This window comes from Gopherus flavomarginatus, chromosome 4 (genome assembly GCF_025201925.1).
Source record: "Gopherus flavomarginatus isolate rGopFla2 chromosome 4, rGopFla2.mat.asm, whole genome shotgun sequence".
Lineage (NCBI taxonomy): Eukaryota > Metazoa > Chordata > Testudines > Testudinidae > Gopherus > Gopherus flavomarginatus.
In genome coordinates, this window is record NC_066620.1 from 215,364,246 (window position 1) to 215,384,175 (window position 19,930).

A 19,930-nucleotide genomic window follows, 5' to 3' on the forward strand; every position below is an offset into this window, starting at 1 on the left:
GCAGACCACCTAATACAATGGGGCCCTTGTTACCTGGAGATTACTGCAGAACATCTGTGTTTTGAGAATGTATTAACTGTGTTGTGCATGTCTGCAGCTGTTTATTCAAGGAGTTTACAAGTCTAACTGGTGAAGTTGGAGCTTGCAAATGCTGCTAACCCATAGCTCAGGTTCAATGTTTACAATTTCAGCAAGCCTAACTTTACATTTCTTTCTTAGTGGAAAATGTACTCGAAACGTAAAGAATCCATTAATGGAGTGTTAAAACTGCACTGTTTAAAAATCACTACAGTAAGGAAATGTTTCTACACTGAAAAGTGACCCTGTTACAAGGGCGTTTTGAATGCCCACATCTGCCACTATTTCCTTGTCCCATTGTTCTGGTTTACAAGTAAAACGATTAATCAGCATTCTTCTGCTTTTGCTGAGGGAAATGTTGGATTGGTTAAAAGATGGGACTTATTTAAATTTTATCCCAACACATTTTTATTCTAAAATCCTCGTTGTATAGTTTATACAGTTTTGTTCTCTCAGACTATATTAACTCTTTGAAACACTGACATCCCAAAGCAGAGATCTGCTGGCCTGCAAGCTGACTTCATTTCACACAAGCAATAGTGTATACAAAAATAGTATTACTGAATGCATAGTTTGGCCTACAGAATCTTACCTACTGATTGTGATCCACAGGAGGAGAGGACCACTCTGATATTGGGATGAGTTCTCATGATTGGCAGGTAGAGAAACCTTACCTTCTGAAATAGCACTGACAATACTGGGTGTTTCACTGACCAGAAGGTGTGCCCTTTAAGCCAGTTGGACTGCAGCAAGTCGCTAAATGTCCAAACAAAACTAATTCTACATCAGTCCTTGGATACAAACAGAAATATAGTAATTGTAATAGAATATTCTCCAGGTTCAGTATCTCTTGCCTTGGAAATAAATATTTGCTATTCATAAATGCATTGGCATTGATATGATGTAGCCATGTAGGTCCCAGGCTATTAGAGAGACAAGATGGGTGAGGTAATCTCTTTTATTGGACCAACTTCTGTTGGTGAAAGAGACAAACTTTTAAGCTACGCAGACCTAAACTCATCTCTTTCACCAACGGAAGTTGGTCCAATAAAAGAGATTACGTCACCCGCCTTGGCATTAGTATAGTAGCAGGAGGCTACTTTCCTGTGACAATGGTGTATTTCACTGATGTTATCTTATCATTTTAAAATGCATTTTAAAATTTGTTGGTAATGCTTAAGAAATCTGCAAAGGATTATGCTAGATGTTGGGTCTGATCATGAGTACTAATTAATGGAGTTGTAGCTTCTATCTAGCTCAGGTACTTGTATGGCTCCCATTACTGTAGAATCTGAGTGTCCTTGTGAGGCAGGGAAGTGCTATTATCACCATTTCACAAATGAGGAGCTGAGGTACAGAGGCTAAAGTGACTGCCAAAAGAAGTCTGTGGTGGAGCAAGGAATTGACCTCTGGCCCCTTGAGTCCCAGGTCAGTGCCCAAACCACTGGACCATCATTCCCCTCACTTAGCTCACTAATTCTGTACTGATGTACAAACATAAGATACTTAAACAATTTATTTTTAATAGATGAGAATACCAGTACTTCCTGATTCTTATGGGAAATGCAGTTTGGTGTCCAACGATCTCTTGTATGGCTTAGTTGTGGTGGTGGTTAGCTTTTTAATACATATAAGCAAAGCTTATCTGGTATGGGTTACAGATCTCCAGAATGCCAATACCTTACTTTTCTGTCATAATTTTAATGTGAAATATTTTGTCTGCCAGCACTTCTTCCTTTTTATTTATTTTTTTGGGGGTTGGGTTGGGGGGAGAGGGACTATTGTTCAGGATAACTTTTTTGTAGGCTAAAACTTAGTGTTGGAAGTCATGTCACTGAATGAAAAACTGCCTTTTTAAATACAAATAGAACTTTTAACAGACTAGGTTTTGCTTCTTAGGTTTTTTTTTGTCCTTAATCTCTCTCTGTCCATTCCTGGAGGAGTCTCATGTGGGCCTGCTGCCACTCTCATTCTTAATGAGAGAAAAAAATGACAGGCTTAAGAATATATGGGGTGAAATCCTGGATCTTTTGAAGGCAATGAGAGTCTTGCTAGAGAATTCAGTAACTGCAGAGCTAGGCTTTTCATTACTGACTTCCTCATGAAATTGTGTGTTCAATATAATGTCTCACTAGAGAAAGGTTTACATCAAATAAACTTTCTCTAAAGTGAGAGTTGAAGCCTCCATCTGATATTTTTTTTAATTGAACATCCTTAATGCCATATTTGTGTCTAGTATTGTTAACATAACGTTTAACAAACACACACTTTGTCACTTAAATATTTAAGATCTAACTTGACTGCACAGAGCATCCAATTTAAAGTAAATGCTGCTACTGCTCCATTGTGCTTTCAATACGTAGGTAGAAAAAGACTTTCTAGAGTCTGCTTAGAATTCACTCTCTTTTGCTAGTGCGAGGACCCTAAAGTGGTGATCTGCTCTGAACATTGACACTTTATATTAGTAGTAGGGTTTTTATTGTTGGGTTGCATATTTGTATCTCTGACACTATAGAACTTGGACTTTAGAGAGAACTTAAATTCTAGCCTTGCAAATTTAATCTGGGATTTAAATCTGTCTGTGCTCTTTGTAATTAATGCATAATCACTAATAATAAAATTGTGTCCAAATTCTGCCCTTTTCATAGCTATATTGTCTTTGGTGAGGTTACACAAGTATAACACAGGGCAGAGTTGTTCCCTGCATTGGGAATTGAGGGTGCATTACTAATGCATTAGCCACCCTAGATTCTATCCTGCTCCCTGGTAGCTGTGCTAGTTCTGTAGGGCTACTGATAGTAAAAGGGAGTGAACTTCCTTATTTTTGTTGCTAATATGTGTTGATCGAACGGAATAAATAAGATACCTTGCTTAGAAAAGTGCTACTTAATGTGTTATTTTTTTTTTTTTTTTACTATAACTAAATGTTTAACAGTTGCTCTAACAGAGTGCTTTCTTTGGTTTTCCCACTTCCTCTTCCTGTCTGGGGAAATCTGAACTGGATCTTAAGCCTCTGCCTAAAGACAAGAGTAAACATTACCTCTTATGGATTATACAATTATTGTTCAAAAGCAAAGTTTTGCTGAACTGCATCTGCAATATCTCGCCTAATCTATCTTCACTTGAGAGCAAGGAAAGAGCCATTCAGCATCTCCGTGCCCCTTCCCCGCTCTCCATGGTTTCTGGCACATTTTCCAAAATCTTTCAGTCTGTGGGTGTTGTGGCTGCTGGGAAACTGCAGTAGGTTAGTGTTCTTGGCAGTTATGGCTCATGCAAGCTGAGTAACTGTCATACAAACCAAACTTGAAAGGATTTTTAAATCCATTTCACAGTGTTGAATGTGTTGACTTCAGTGTAGCCACAGGGAATGGACACTTCACATCTCTAGTTTTGGAGACACTTCTTTTGGGTGGTACTGGTCATCCTGTAAAGTTAAATATGCATGTGTTTGTAAATTTGAAGGCATTCTAAAGAAAGCTGCCCTTTAAGGAGACTTTCAGAGATGAGCTTCAGAAAGGTGGCTCAGGGTTACTGAAGCTAAGTGGCACCATTCTTCAAAGGTACATGTGTGTTATGGTTTGAGGAGTGAGCTGTCTTTGGCCTTTCTTTCTCCATACGTGCACTTTCCATGTGAAATGCCTACATCTGCCCTTCTCAGAGCGAAATACTGCAGTTCACCTCACTGCAGACTGAACCAGGATATATCCCTTGCTGCCCACCAGCTGTATTACCTCATGAGGCTTGACTGGGTTTGGAAATGCTGTAAACTTCTTTCCAGGAACTGGTGGCCAGTATGAAAACCAGAGAATGTTTTATTTATCCATAGAAACACCAGAGAGCAAAGGGTTAAAAATAACACAAACCTAAACATGCATTGTCTTTGGAATGCTAACCATAGCATTTGCCTCATCCAAGTAGGTAGGCCCAGGTCAACCATTCTCCTAGGGACTGAGTTGCAGCTGCTTTCCTACAGACCCTCTTGTCTCTTCTAATGCACAGCTTTTCAGGGGCTGACATCTGTATTATGTAGACAAGGTGGGTGAGGTAATATCTTTTACTGGACCAACTTCTTTTGGGGTGAGAGAGAAGCTCTTGTGCGTCAAAAGAGCTCTGTATAAGTTCAAAAGTGTGTCTCTTGCCAACAGAATTTGTCCAGTAAAAGATATTACCTCACCTACCTTTCTCTTGAATATCCCTGGACCAACAGGTTATACCACAACACTGCATACTTGTATTGTGTCAGGGATTTGTGATTGGGGTTAACAACACATTGCGTGCCTTCCTGCAATCAGACAGAGCCCCCTGGGACTCAGCTAATACTTAGGGCAGGAATAGGCAACCTATGGCACGCGTGCTGAAGGCGGCACGTGAGCTGATTTTCTGTGGCACTCACACTGCCCACGTCCTGGCCACTGGTCCGGGGGGCTCTGCATTTTAATTTAATTTTAAATAAAGCTCCTTAAATATTTTAAAAACCTTTATTTACTTTACATACAACAATAGTTTAGTTATATATTATACACTTATAGAAAGAGACCTTCTAAAAAGGTTAAAATATATTACTGGCACACGAAAGCTTAAATTAGAGTGAATAAATGAAGACTCGGCACACCACTTCGGAAAGGTTGCCAACCTCTGACTTAATGTGTTCCATGTGGCAGTCACCCCCTGGTAATCAACTGGACACTCATACAATATTCATAAAAATAATGTAGCTCCCACTTTCTTCACTATGTATTTTTGATTTGAAGATTAAATGTGCTGTTTGAAATGCTGACTAGTCTTGGTTTCATAGTGTGGAAGAGTGTGGTGACAATTGCAAAAGTGGCAGTGTTAATATCTGAGTCAGTATGAACATTTCTTTTACTTAGTGCCTCCTCCCTAACTGCATTTGCAAAAGTGAGCTTGTAGAGATGCTGTCTGTATTGAGTGAATCAAACTTTATTCTGTCTTCCAGATAAAATGTACTTGCATCCCAAAGGTCAGGACTCCCTTTCTGCTAGCATGACACTCCCCCCTCCCCCCCCAAAACAAAAAAAAACCCTTACTGTCTGTAGCATTTCTGCAACAATCTACAGGACCTGAGGGTTTGCTGTGGCCTGAGTCCCTTAACTGGAGTTAATTCATTTTGTTTCTCTGTTTTTTCTGAAGTTAGAGCTCGCATGGTCAGTGAGCCAGCACTTGTTCCCTGGTATTAAATCATATCTAAATTACAATGACACTTTAAAAAAGATCTTATTTAAGAAATAGATGCATAGAAAAGCATTGAAACATGTAGAGACATGCTACAAAAAGCATTCCTAATATAGGTTGTGACCTTTATTATTGTGCTATATATGGTATGGTGCACATACCTCAACAGATATCAGTCTCCTATGCTAGGCATTGTATAAACACACAGTAAGACAGTCGCTTCTGTGAAGAACGTATGCTCTTCTTCAGTTCTAAAGGTTAGACTGGGAGCTGTAGGTCTTATGAGAGACTCTCTCTGTCCATTCTCTGAGCTCCTAAAAGATTCCTCCTAATATGTGTGGGAGAGTTTCAAAGGGAGTTGGCTCATGTCAGAAACTAAATTTAGTAATTTAGGTAAAGGGATTTTTCTTCAGATTGTGCATTCAACCTCTAGGTGCTTATCTTTTTTCAGAGACTATCCACTAAGTAAATTTACCTCTTTGGGAAATGACCTCTCCAAAATAAAGAGGTTTATTCCTTCGTGGAAATGTTGGACTCTGCCCGGTAGTCTTTCTGTTTCCTGGATGGTTGGTTGATCATATTGTCATATGCTTTTCAGGCTGCTGATAACGTACAGAACAAAAAAATCATAACTTAGGCAATCATGTTTTTATATCTGTAAAACTGATGTAGTTCTTAAGAGATGCTGTCCTAAAACAAAATCGTAAGGGGCTTTTCCTTATATGAATTAAAAAATGAAAAAGCCAGCAACCCTAGTACTTGTCAATGAACCTATAATAAAAGGTTTACATACTTTGTTGCACCCTGGTCCTGAATGCTGCAGCAAACTGGAAATTTTGTGGTGTGGAAGGAACATTTCAGTGCAGAGAGTTTTTTAGTGAAGTACATTTTGAATATTTGTTTTAACACTTGATGTTATAACAGGTGTTAAAATGAGCAGTTCTTATTACAGTTCAGTAAAAGGCTTCTGTTAGAATTAATTTCAAGCCGTCACAACTTCCAGTTGGCTGCAGAAATTAGAATAAGTTGCTGTAGTCTTTAGGTTGAGGGTACAGCAGAGACACAACTCTGCCACTCATTTTTCCCTTGACTATTGAAGGGCATAGGGTTTTTTATGGTTTTCTTCCTCTTAGGAAAAAAACAAACTGCAGGTCCCCAGCAGGGTGCAGAGCCACATGGATCTTCCCTTGAATCACTGGCGGCAACTTCATCCATGCTCTGCCTGCTTAAATTGGACATGCCCCTAAAAGCACACTGTGCTTCAGTTGGAAGAGAGACTGACGAGGCCAACTCTATGGATGTTTCCACCATAGACAGCAGCAAAGCAGCCTTATGGGCACCTCCTCTCACTTGCTAAGCATTATTGTTTGGATTCTTCTGCCAAGAGGCAACGCTGTTCTGGATTCTGGAATTCATAGAATCATAGAAATGTAGTGTGACACTCTATACCCCAGGGGAGCACCCTGTAACCCCCATATTCATCATTTGTGTATAATTATGATATTGCATACAACACATGCCTTGTAACCAATGTTCCCTCTCATTTTTTATCCATGTGCGGAATAAATTTTGTTATGTGCACAAAGGTATGTGATGTTTCCCACCAGTACAAACAAAAAACCTAGATATAATATATATATTTAAAAAGTTACCATAGGGATAATTACTTTAGCCAGGACAGCTTAGGCATTTTAGAACTCACTCTGCAAAGAATTACATCTAAGTGTAAGAGAAATAAAAATTATGAAATGTATTAACTAGTCAAAACACTAAAATAACACTCTTTGAAAGAATAAAATTAGAGACTATATGTGCATTGCAAGAAGTACCAAGAAGTAACAACAAGAATAATACAAGTATATGTTGGGAGGTGAGTGTGAAAGACTGTGTGTATGTTTGTGTACACATGCTTGCTAGCTGCTGGGGAAATTTGAGAGACGCTGTGCGTTGTCTCTTTAAGGCACTCACTGAAAGCTCTTCTGCTCCTGAGCCCTGTCCCCCCCTCCCCTGCTCTGCAGAGCTGGGGTATGTGGGAAAACTGGGGAGAGACTGTGTGTGTGTGTGTGTGTGTGTGTGTGTGTGTGTGTGTGTGTGTGTGAGAGAGAGAGAGAGAGAGAGATTGTGTGAGCTGGCTGCTGGGGAAGTCTCTGAGAGACGATGCACTGTCTCTTTAAGGCACGCGCTCACTGCATAGAAGGCTCTTTCAGACCTCAGATCGCAGCAGCTCTCTCCTGCTCCTGAGCCCTGTCCCCTCTTCCCTGCTCTGTGGAGAACGGTGGGGGGGGGCACAGAGGGGATACCCTAACATCAGCCCTCCCCTTCCCCTCCTGACTCTGCACAGCCAGCAGCAGGGTCCTGGAAGCAGCTGTAGGAGCAACATGGCTGCAAAGCTGCAGGGCGTGCGGCACTTGAATCACTCCTGGGCGGCCACCCGACTGCACAGCTTAGAGGGAACACAGCTTGTAAGATACCATGGGAAAGGTTATGGTTTGCTGAAACTCACTGTTCCATCTAAACATGTATATCATTAATGCATATGAAGTTATGAGAATTGTGTTGTATGATTGTCACTAAAATATGTTGTGGCTTTGGGAAGCAGCTAGATACTAGCTCCCCAGGCGGGTGTCGAACAACCATCAGCAGCCATTGCCCAGCAAGGGAGCTACGATGCCATGACTCACCTGCATGAGGCCACACCAGGAAATTGCTCAATCTTGCTTGGTAACTCAGCAATGCCCCCAGACATGCCTGGACTTGTGCTCCCCAAGCACATGGGCTGAGTGTATAAAACAGAACAGAGTGGCCCCATGCTTGGCCTCTTCTCCATCCCCTACTGGCCTTTTATCCCTCCCCCACTTGTGCTGCAAGCAACAAGGACACTCAGAAGACTGAAGACTCCAACAGAGGAGACCGGCCCAGGTTTCAAGGGTGAAACTTGTGTACTGTGAACTGCAGTATCCAATGGGGGTGAAAAAAACTGCCTAATCTTGATGTTGTCCAGTCTAATAGGGTTGAGAGTTCAGATGGTATGCTAATATTTTACTTTCTTTGGGTAACTAACTAAGACTTTTTGTTTATCACTTACAATCGCTTAATCTATCTTTTTGTAGTCAATAAATGTGTTTTACTGTTTATATTTACCAGTGAGTTTGTTTAAAGTGTTTGGTAAATCTGCGTAGATTTACAAAGGGCTGGTATATATCCACTTTCTGTTGATGAAGTGGTGAACCATTTAATAAACTTGCACTGCTTGTTTTGAGCAGTGCAAGACGGTATATTCCTGAGGTACAGTGCTGGGAGCTAGTGGGGATTTGGCGGGTGCTTTTCTCTGTGTGATTCGGGAGTGGCTCTGGGAGTAGTCATGCACTCTAGCTGGGTGTGGCACTCCACATGTGGTCGTGCTGAGGATAACAGTGCCTGGAGGGGTTTGCTGCTTGTCACTAGCAAAGCATATGAGAGACAGCCCAGACTGGAGGGTTGAGGAGGCACAGCAGTCCCACAGTCCCAGGCTGCATCATGGGGATTCTGTGACACATAGGGCTGGAAAGAACCTCTAAGTCCTTAAATCCAGCCCCCTGCACTGAGGCACGACCAAGTAAACCTAGACCAGGGTTTTTCAAAGTTCGGGTCCCGTGGCACGTAAGGCATTGGGTTGCTCTGGTCAGCACCACCGACTGGGACATTGAAAGTCCTGTTGGCGGTGCTGTCCATCTAAGGCAGGCTAGTGCCTACCTGCTCTGACACTGCGCTGTGCCCTGGAAGTGGCCAGCAGGGGAGCCATGGGGCTCTGTGCTCCCCTGCCCCAAGCACCGGCTCTGCACTCGGCCAGTGGGAGCTGGGGTGGGGGCACTGCCTGTGGGCAAGAGCTGCACGGAGAATCATAGAATATCAGGGTTGGAAGGGACCTTAGGAGGTATCTAGTCCAACTCCCTTTTCAGAGCAGGACCAACCCCAACTAAATCATCCCGTTGCCAGGGCTTTGTCAAGCCTGACGGTAAAAACCTCTAAGGAGGGAGATTCCACCACCTCCCTAAGTAACCCATTCCGGCCTAGGAGCCGGACCTGCTGGGATGGGCAGGACGCCTGCCTCCGCACCCCAGCTGTGCTGCTGACTGGGAGCCATTGTCCCAACCCCTGCCCCAGCCTTGAGCCCCTCCAGCACCGTGAGCCCCCCCCAACCTGGATCTCCTCCTGCACCCCAACTTCCTTCCCCAGCCCAAAGCCCTCTCCCATGCCCTGAATCCCTAATTCCTGACTCTACCCCACAGCCCTCACCTTCACACCCCAACCCTGTGTCCCAGCCCTGAGCCCCTCCCACACCCCAAGCCCCTCATCCCCAGCTCTGTTGGGTTGCGGGCATTAACAATTTTCTTCAACTGAGTCCCCAGGAAAAAAGTTTGAAAACTACTGACCTAGACCATAGCTCATAGGTGTTTGTCTAATCCAGAGGTCCCCAAACTGTGGCGTGTTCCCCCCTGGAGTGTGTTTAGGAATGTCCAGGGGGGCGGGGCATGGGCAAGCCCCTACGAAGGGGTCGAGGAGGAAGTACCAACCAGCCACTCCCCGCCCCCAGCTCTGCTCCGGTCCCACCCCCAGCTACATCTCTGGCTCCTGTGTTTAGCCTCAGCGCAGCTCTGCACCCAGCCAGGGCCCAGGCTGCCACCTCCCACCATGGCCCAGTGGCAGCTCTGCTCCTGGCCCTGCGCCAGTCTTGGCTGCTGGCTATGGCTCAGTTCCTAGCCAGAGGTCAGGCTTGGGGCGAGGCCAGAAGTGGAGCTGCTCCTGGCTATGGGCCTGGCTTCTAGCCCCTGCTGCAGCCTGGCTGTGGCTCTGCCCTTGCCCCAGCCCCTGGCCATGGCCCTGATCTCTGCCCCATCCCCAGCAGCAACCCCAGTCACGGGCCCCTTACCCTGGCTGGGTCTCAGTTTTCCCTCTCTTCCCCTCCCCCACCCCCCGTTCACCTGAGCGACAGCCTTGCTTCTGGCCCAGGTCCTGAGGGGCTGGGGGCTGTGGACAGGGGTAAGCGGGGGAGTGACCCTCAAAAGTTTGGGGACGGCTGGTCTAATCTTTTGAAAATCTCTAATGATGGGGATTCACCAAACTCCCTTAGAAGCCTATTCCAGACCTTAACTACCTAATATCTAAACCAAATCTCCCTTGCTGCAGATTAAGCCCATTTCTTCTTTCCCTGTCTTCAGTGAACATAGAGAACGATTGATCACCATCCTCTTTATGACAGTCCTTAACATATTTGAAGACAGTTAACATGTCCCCCTCAGTCTTTGTTTTTCAAGACAAAACATGCCCAGTTTTTGTAATTATGTACAATTCTTCTGTTAATATACTCCCAAAGATTGGCCTTTTTTGCAACTGTATCACATGGTTGCCATCATCAGTTTGTGATCCACTATAACTACCAGATCCTTTTCAACAGCACTACCGTCTAGCCAGTTTTCCCCATTTTCTAGTTGTGCATTTGATATTTTCCTTTCTAAGTGAAGTACTTTGTACTTGTCTTTATCGAATTTTACCTTGTTGAATTCAGACCAGTTCTCCAGTTTTGTCAAGGTCGTTTTGAATTTTAATTTGTCTCCAAAGTGCTTGCAGTGCCCCCCAGCTTGGTGTCATTTGCAGATTTTATAAGCGTACTCTCCACTCCATTATTCAAGTCATTAATTAAAATGTAGAATAGTACTGAACTCAGGACTGATCCCTGCAGGACCCTTCCAGATGCACCCTCCTAGATTGACTGACAGTAAATCACTGATAACAACTGTTACCAGCTGTCCACCCCCCTTATAGTAATTTCATCTAGACTGCATTTCTTTAGTTTGCTTGAGAATCTCATTTAGACTCATTAATAGCTTTACTAAAATAATTCCAATGGTAGGGAGAGTTGGTCTCTTGTATGAAAAGTGTTTATTTTGGAATGTTGCTTATTTTCAGCTGGCTAATTGTATATCACTGCGTCAATGGTGACTATTGTGTTTTTATAGCAGCCTTAGTGTTCTCACATCTTTCCCTGCACTCAGTTAGAAAAAACACAACTTGTCCTCTTTTGTTCATTTTCCTTGTCTTCCTTTTTTGTGATGGCTTCCTTCCGTCTGTGCAGGCTTCTCACAGCTGAGAGCATCTTAGAGGAAGGTAAAAATTACGTACTTTCTAATTCTGTGTGTTCTGTCTTGGTAGAATCTCCTTCCCCCTCACGGTTTGATGATTACCCTTTCTTATGGGTATATTTGGGTTTTTTTCTTGTGTGTCTTGTTCTTTGAGACTTATGGACAAAAATATGTTGTTCATCTCGATTAGTTTGCCATAGAACTACAGGAATGATCAGAGGGTAACATTTATACTTGGGAGGGGATTTGCGATTACCTATATGGGGTTTTGTTTGCAGTCAATCCTGTTGCGACTCTGGTGAACCAGGTGCCAGCTCTTGCCAAGGCTGTAGGTGTCAGCTGAGCACTGACAAATTCATGGCTGGAAACCAGACCAGCTCACCTGTATGTTAATATTGTTCGAGATGGGTATTAGGCTAATAAGAATGTGTTTTCGTGTTTAGACTCTTGTAGGTTGCTGCCTGCATTAACTTCACTTGTACTGTCTGTGTCAGTTGCTATAAAGTGGTATGTAAGTTTTGCTTTATATCTGTAAAAATGCTTGTTCTGAATCTGTGAACCCAATCAGGAGGACTGGTCGATCGAGGACTGTCAAAATTAAATGGGACATGTGGAACATCACGATAAAAAACTTGGTTAATGGTCCTCTCACACTCATGAAAGCGCTACATGCAAGAAAGCACATCCCATTAGCTTGAGTTCTGGAAGAAGGAAATAAAGATAGATGAAAAAAGTTCGTCAGCTCTGTTTTGCTGTTTGGACTCTCACAGGGCTGGAGCTAGGAAACCGAAGCGGAGATCCCCAGCGTCAACCTGGGTTAACTCTGAATGTCTTTTAGGGCTGACATATTACTACAACTCTTCCACCTTTTGGAACCATAGACTATAACTCATCTGTGTATATATCAGGAGTGACCAAACTTATTGACCCTCCGAGCCACATAGGACAGTCTTCAGAAGTTCGAGAGCTGGGCAGAAGCCAGAGGCGATGCGTGTGTGTGTGGGCACATAGGATCACATGCCCCCCAGATATTTGCCAGGGTTTGCTGGTCTGGCTCAGTCACATGGTGCCTTTGGGCCCCCTCCCTGCACAGCAGCTACTGGAGGTGGCAAGCTGGGAGCTGCAACTGCAGGGAGAGCAGCTGCTGTTGCCTCTCCTCTGGGTGCTAAAGCAGCGGACCCTCCCTGCAGCTTCCATCTGTTGGCCGCTGCCTCTCCATATGGAGCTAACACTTGGGAGCTGCAATGTCCGAGGGTAAGGAGAGGGTGTGACGCACTGTTGGGGAGGAGGAGGCAAACCTTTAAAATTATGCAATCTCTTTCCCTCCCCCACCCCCCTCAAGCAGGCACCAGTTGTTTTTGGCAGAAGTCCCTAGCCCTATCACTCTGCTGCAGGGCAGAAGCCCTGAGCTCATCCCCCAGTCTGGTAGGCAGCGAATGAATGTGGTGGTGGGGGCTCTGTGAGCCAAAGTCCAATGGTAAAAGAGCCGCATGCAGCTCACGAGCCGCAGTTTGGCCATCCCTGGTATATATGTTACCTGCTTTATCCTGTAAATAACTCACTTCTCTGTTCTTGTTAATAAATCCTAAGCTTACTGTAGGACTGGCTACTAGCATTGTCTTTGGTGAAGACAAAGCAGTTAATCTTCATTAGTTAGGAGGCTGAGGTAAACTCTAGGCACCCCCATTGTCTTCAGCTTGACATTCTAACGCTCAGTAAGAGCATACCTATCTTCTTGGAGTAGTGTCCCTATGGGTGCTCCACTTAAGGTGCGCGTGTGCCCCCGGTGCCTTTGATTGGAGACTTCTCATAGCAACATCGGTATGGCCCGCTCATACGTGTTACTCAGTCTCATGCTCCATGCTGTGGTTATATAGCACTGCCTGGGTGAACCACCCTCTCTGTTCCTTCTCAACCACCTTGGCCTGAGATTGAGCTTTAGCAGTTGTCCACATTGAGTTTTACCTCAACTGTGTTCCTTTAGTTCTTTTAGTAGTTAATAGGAGTTTTAGCTTTAATAGTTTAAAAAAAAACTTTTCGAAATAGTTTGGTTTTTTTTTTTCCGGGGGAAGGTGGGGGAGGAGCGAGAGAGTGTGCACTTTTAGACAGTTTCTCCCTTTCTGGGATTTTTTACTTTACTGGGAGAGCATTCCTGGTTTTCCTAGTTTCAAAGTTGCCTATCGTGTTGGGAGGTAATCCAGGTTAGTGCTAGATACTCCCAGTGCATCTGTTGCCTTGGAGAATTTCATATTTCCCAGTAGTGCAACTTCCATCTGGCATTAAAATCTAGGGTCAGGAAAAGATAGGTCTCATGCTCCTGATGGAGAGCTCTCTGAGCTTGGTCTTTGACCCTGGCCTGAGGCCCCCATATGCCATTTTTTAATAAGTTCACTGTCTCCGAACTGCACTTCTGGAGAGCATATGAGAGGTGTCTTCGGTCCCTCTTAGAAGACTCCCAAAGAATGTCCCTCAAGTTCTCCAGGCAGAGAATCTACCTCAAAAAAGTTAGTATCTAAAGGCTACAGCCACTTCAGCACCCACTGCTCTCCAATCTGGTGCTTACATGGCTGCTGGCTCCTCAGGTATTGAGGACACAGCCAAAAACAAAGATTGTCAAGTCCAGGGCTCAGAGAGGTTATTGGTACTGTCAACAGAGCGAGGCATCAAGAAGAGCGCTACCGCTTCTCACCTGGTACCAGAGAAGCTAACTGGGGCTCAGTCTGGACTCTCTTCAGAACAGTCAAGATTCATGGTACTGTCAGTCAGCTCTCTCAGCCACTATCATTTCAGCACAGGCCATTAGCTTGTAAAATTCGTGGTGATGGGGGAGGTCCTGGATGATTGGAAAATGGCAAATATAATGGCCGTCTTTTAAAAAAGAGAAGAAGGAGAATCCAGGGAAATTCAGACCCGTCAGCCTCACCTCAGTCCCTGGAAAAATCATGGAGCAGGTCATCAAGGAAACCATTTTGAAGCACTTGGAGGAGAGGAAGGTGATCAGGAACAGTCAAGATGGATTCACCAAGGGCAAGTCATGCCTGACCAACCTGATTTCCTTCTATGATGAGATAACTGACTCTGTGGATATGAGGAAAGCAGTGGATATGATACATATTGACTTTAGCAAAGCTTTTGATACAGTCTCCCACAGTATTCTTGCCAGCAAGTTATAGTAGTATGGGTTGAATGAATGGACTGTAAGGTGGACAGAAAGCTGGCTAGATCATCGGTCTCAGTGGGTAGTGATCAATGGCTCAATGTTTAGTTGGCAGCCGGTATCAAGTGGAGTGCCCTTGGGGTCCGTCCTGTGGTTGGTTTTATTCAGCATCTTCATTAATGAACTGGATGATGGAATGGATTGCTCCCTCAGCAAGTTCACGGATGACACTAAGCTAGGGGGAGAGGTAGATACGATGGAGGGTAGGGATAGTGTCCAGAGTGGCATAGACAAACTGGAGGATTGGGCCAAAAGAAATCTGATGGGGTTCAACAAGGGCAAGTTCAGAGTCCTGTACTTAGGACGGAAGAATCCCATGCACTGCTACAGGCTAGGGACTGACTGGCTAAGCAGCAGTTCTGCAGAAAAGGACCTGGGGATTACAGTGGACGAGAAGCTGGATGAAAGTCAACAGTGTGCCCTTGTTGCCAAGAAGGGTAACGGTATATTGGGCTGTATTAGTAGGAGCATTGCCAGCAGATTGAGGGAAGTGATTATTCCCCTCTATTTGACACTAGTGAGGCCACATCTGGAGTATTGCATCCAATTTTGTGCATACACACCCCGCTCTCCCTGCCCGAAAGGATGTGGGCAAATTGGAGAGAGTCCAGCAGAAGATAACGAAAACGATTAGGGGGCTGAGGCACATGACTTATGAGATGCTGATTGAACTGGGCTTATTAGGTCTGCAGAAGAGAAGAGTGAGGGGGGATTTGGTAGCAGCCATCAACTACCCGAAGTGGGATTCCAAAGAGGATGGAGTTCAGCTGTTCTCAGTGCTGGCAGATGACAGAACAAGGAGTAATGGTCTCAAGTTCCAGTGGGGGAGGTCTAGGTTGTATATTAGGAAACGCTATTTCACTAGGAGGGTGGTGAAGCACTGGAATGGGTTACCTTGTGGGGCGGTGGAATCACAATCCTTAGAGGTTTTTTAAGGCCTGCTTGCCAAAGCTCTGGCTGGGATGATTTAGCTGGGGTTGGTCCTGCTTTGAGTAGTGGGTTGGAGTAGATGACCTCCTGAGGTCTATTCCAACCATAATTTTCTATGATTCACTGACATGGTACTGACAACACAATCAGTTCTGTGGGAGTTTTGTTTACCCTAAGACCTTGCTGTGTTCAAGATACCTGACTCACCATTGCTCGGCTGTGATATACTCTTGGCATCAGGATTTCCTGATCTCTGGATGTTTGCCTGGTACTGATGGTTTCACTTCATGTTTCTTCCAGTGCTCCACTGCTACAGATTGATTTGGAAGAGAAGGATTCTGATGAAGATCTTGCCTCAGTCTCCCAAATATCTGTGCAAGGCTCTCCTCTCCATTCCTACAGAGGTTCTTTTGAAAAGGTTTGGGAGGAGATTGGTATCACTTGTAAGAGAGGACCACAACCACCATCTTGCTGGTATGAACACCCATAGATGCCTCCACCCTCTGCCATATGCACCACCTCTTTTGCCAGACTGGGACCCTTGAGTGACCTATCACCAGCAATTCCTTAGGGCTTCTGTCACGGACTCACATATCTTGCCCATTTGTGGCCCCGTGCGGTCCGTGGGGGGTGCCCCTTTCAGTGCGAGAGCCCTTCTCGGGGGTCCACTCTCTCCCGGGGTCAGGCCCATCCACCTCCCGGAGCTGCACCTCTCTGAGCCTTAGCACACCTGCTTCTCACTGTGGGCCCCCGCAGGGAGTCCACTCACTCTGGATCTCCGAGGCCTTCACCCCTGAAGGGGTTGATGCAACCCTGTTCTCTAGATTGGGTAAAACAGGAGGGTTTATTGAGAGTTCAGCACAGCACAGGAAACTCGCAGGGCCTCAGGCTTGGCCTCTCTCAGCACAGCATATCCCAGTCTCCCTGCATCGCCGGTGGGCCCTGCCTGCTCCCCCTCTCCAGTCCAGAGCCCCTCTGCTTCTCAGCTGGGCATCCGATATCTCCGGCCCCAAGCCCCGCCTCTGTCCATTATCTTCTCTCCAGGTAAACAGGGTTGTAAACAGGGTGGCCTGGGCCGCCGCCTCCTCTCAGCCCTCCTCTGGCTGGAACCAGCTGGTCAGGTGACCGGGGTCCTATCTTTGCAGCCCATTGTCCTTTCACTGGCCAGAACTGGCTGTGACTCCTGCCGCTGCGTCTCCAGGTCACCAGTTGCTGGGGTATCCATCCTCCAGGCCATCGGCTTAGGTCCCGAGTTCCTTCTCTGGTCCTCTGTAACAACAAACTCCCTCTCCCCTCACCTCGTTAAACCAGTAACGCCCGGGGGCAATGAGTCCTACTCCCTCTGCATGCAAACCATTGGAACACACGGAAAAACCCAAGAAAACCACCCACTTCATCACAGCTTTGAGCACCACCCATCACAGAGATGGGCAGCCTTTATCCTCCTCCTTTAGAAAACCACAATTCTGCCTACATGTAAGAGACTGGATAAGAAATATTATGTTCCATCTAAGGACTCAATTTTTATTCTTCATCCGTCTCCTAACACTTTGGTCATTGCAGTTAACGAACATGGGAAGCAGCATCATACTAAATCCGCGCCCTGCAAGAAGGATCACAAGCACCTTGACCTGTTTGGTATAAAATTGTATTTTTCAGTTACTTACAGTTCTGAATCACCAGTTAGCAGACTTTAATGGTGAAATAGAATCATATGTATTATACCAAGCTGAACTGCTTTATTAAGCATCTACTAGCAGAACATAGAGAGCAGTTCCAGGCAATTATTGCAGAAGGCCAACTGCTCACCAAAACATCTCTGCAGGCCTCCCTCAACACTGCTGCCTTTTCAATTTCTATATTGGTAGGTAGTTATAAGGAGGGCCTCCTGGTTTCAGCTCTCAGTTTCCAAAGGGGGTCCAAAATACGGCCAAAGACTTCCTTTTTGATGGGCCTAAACTGTTGGAAGACAACACGGACGAATCTCTGCACATGTTAAAGGACTCCAGGGCTATTTTATATTTTCTTGGTCTGTCCACCTGCTCACAAGAGATGCACCTGATGTCTGCGCACCCACAAGAGGCAGAGGTTCCAGAGAAGAAAACAACTCATTTCTTGACCCTTGACCATCCAACCTTCTAACTCCAAGCACCAATTTTTACAGGGTTATTGAGGTCCTGAGGTACCAGCCCTATTCTTACTAGCTGCATTGATTCACTTGCCTGTCTTCCTTCGATGACCGCCTTTACTACCTCTGGCAGACTTGAGAGTCAATCGCTAGCTCAGTGGTTTGAGCATTGGCCTGCTAAACCCAGAGTTGTGAGTTGAATCCTTGAGGGGGTCATTTAGGGATCTGGGGCAAAAATCTGTCTGGGAATTGGGCCTGCTTTGAGCAGGGGGGTTGAACTAGTTGACCTCCTGAAGTCCCTTCCAACCCTAACATTCTGTGTATTGACAGTTCAACTTCCAATCTACCATCCTAAACCTCACCTAGGCAAAGAAGAGGTGCTGTTTACACACAGGAGAGCCATCCTTCTCTCTTGACAGGACTAAACCTTTCAGAAAGACTACCAAATTTTATCTCAATCTCCAGAATGATCAAAAGGGTCTACAATTTCTAAACAAAAACTTTCTAAGTGGCTATCCAATTGCATTAATTGTCGCTACGAATCATATAAATTCTAAGCACCCACAGTCATACAAACTCACTCGACAAAGTCTATTTCCACCTCTCTCAAAAATAGTCTCATCATTGAAATAGATGTAGAATCGTGACTTGGACCTCTGTACAAAAGTTTGCCAAGCTCTGTGCAATAACTCATGACTGCTTCCGATGCCGTGTTTGGCTCAGCCATACTTTCCTCAATATTGAAGTCGGCTCCAAAGCCCCCTCTTCCTTAAGAGAAGCTGCTTGGTAGTCACTTAGAGTGGAGCACCCAGGGACGCTACTTGAAGAAGGAAATATGGTTACTTAACCTGTGCAGTAACTGTGTTTCTTCAAGATGCATGTCCTTTTGGGTGCTCCACTACCTGCCTTCCTTCCCCTCTGCTTTGGCGTTCTTTGCTATGGAACTTGGTGTAGGGAAGGAGCTGAGGGCCGTTTGCCTGTGCTGCATCCTGTATAACAGCACAGAGCACGAGACTGCGTGGGCTGAATGGATACAGCTGTGAAAAATCTCTGATCAAAGGTCCAGGGGACACAAGCGGACCTAGAGTGGAGCACCCCTAGGGGGACACCTCTCTAAGAACCGCAGTTTGGTGCACAGAGTGAGTAACCATTTCTTTTCCTAGTGAAGGCAGGGACATAAAGTTATTAAAAGGTAGATTAATTTAAACTGTTTTGATTCTAATCACTGATCTGATTTGAATTACTTTAATTCAACAAGCAGGAAACCTCAATTTAAAAGAATGGATTTTAATCTTGTTTTGCATTTCTACTTTTTAGGGGAATGGAGCCGCAGCCGAGGTTGGGGGCTGGTGTGGGGCCAGGAGCGGAGCTGCGCTGAGTCTGGCGATGTGGCCAGGCGGTTGGCGGTGGGGCCGGAGCAGAGCTGGGGGTGGGAAGGGGCTGGCTGGCCTGACCCCTCCATGCTCCCCTTGGGGGGGGTGCCCCACACTTTGAGGACCTCTGTTCTGAAATTGTTACACAGCAGGAACTTCATGCTATCGATAGAGTGAAGCCATGGAGACGAAAACAAGTTATAATGCATCAGGTCACTCAGCTTTCTTTGCTTCATGTCACTCCATTTGAGGTTGACTCAAACTTATTAACCTTTTTTTTTTTCTTTTTTCTTTTTTTAAGATTACATTGACACAAGTAGTATGCAGCATTGTAGCCGTTTTGGTACCAGGATATTGGAGACAAGGTGGGGCAGGTAGTATCTCTTACTGGACGAACTTCTGTTGGTTAGAGGGACAAGCTTTCAAGCTTATACCGAGCTCTTCTTCAGGTTGTAGAGGAGAGACATGTCTTCAGCTCATGGTGAGAGAGACAGGGAATCCCAGCTTTCCAGTGCTGTGTGCAGTGTTGGGAGGGCTCTTTCCAGGATGGATTGAGATAGCAGACTATAAAACCGGATCTCATACCTATGTAACTTTCTTTTTGTGCTCCTTTCTAGGCTGTTCTCGGGAGTGGAGAAATAGGAAACACTTAAACTTTATTAAAAGGAAACTTTGCAAGCTCTGTGCAAAAGAAGAGCTTGTTTGAGTTTGGTATTTGGTCAGACTGATCCACGGCATAGTTTGGCCTGTTGGTACTGGCATGCAGTAATTTGTATTCTAAAGACTGTGCGTAACAGAGGCATGGGTTCTGCGTGATCTGTTGATCGAGGGTTTAGCTCCAGTTCAGCTCCCTGCCTGGCTCATGTGCTTGGGAGGAGGGTTAGAAAAGTGC

At 45.2% G+C, this 19,930-nt stretch overlaps 1 protein-coding gene across 7 annotated transcripts in view; it reads left to right on the plus strand.

Moving 5' to 3' along the window:
* The window catches only part of ASXL2 (ASXL transcriptional regulator 2), a 245,057-nt gene that overhangs the window by 13,355 nt on the left and 211,772 nt on the right, over window positions 1-19,930 (plus strand). The window contains exon 2 of one of the 7 annotated variants that reach the window (XM_050948706.1): window positions 15,838-16,011. The exons of 5 other annotated variants lie outside the window; for them this stretch is intronic. The gene's annotated coding sequence lies outside the window, so the exon portion shown is untranslated. Of the gene's footprint in view, window positions 1-15,837; window positions 16,012-18,558; window positions 18,805-19,930 lie in introns of those variants that run through there. One more of the 7 variants, XM_050948707.1, reaches the window with a different exon arrangement.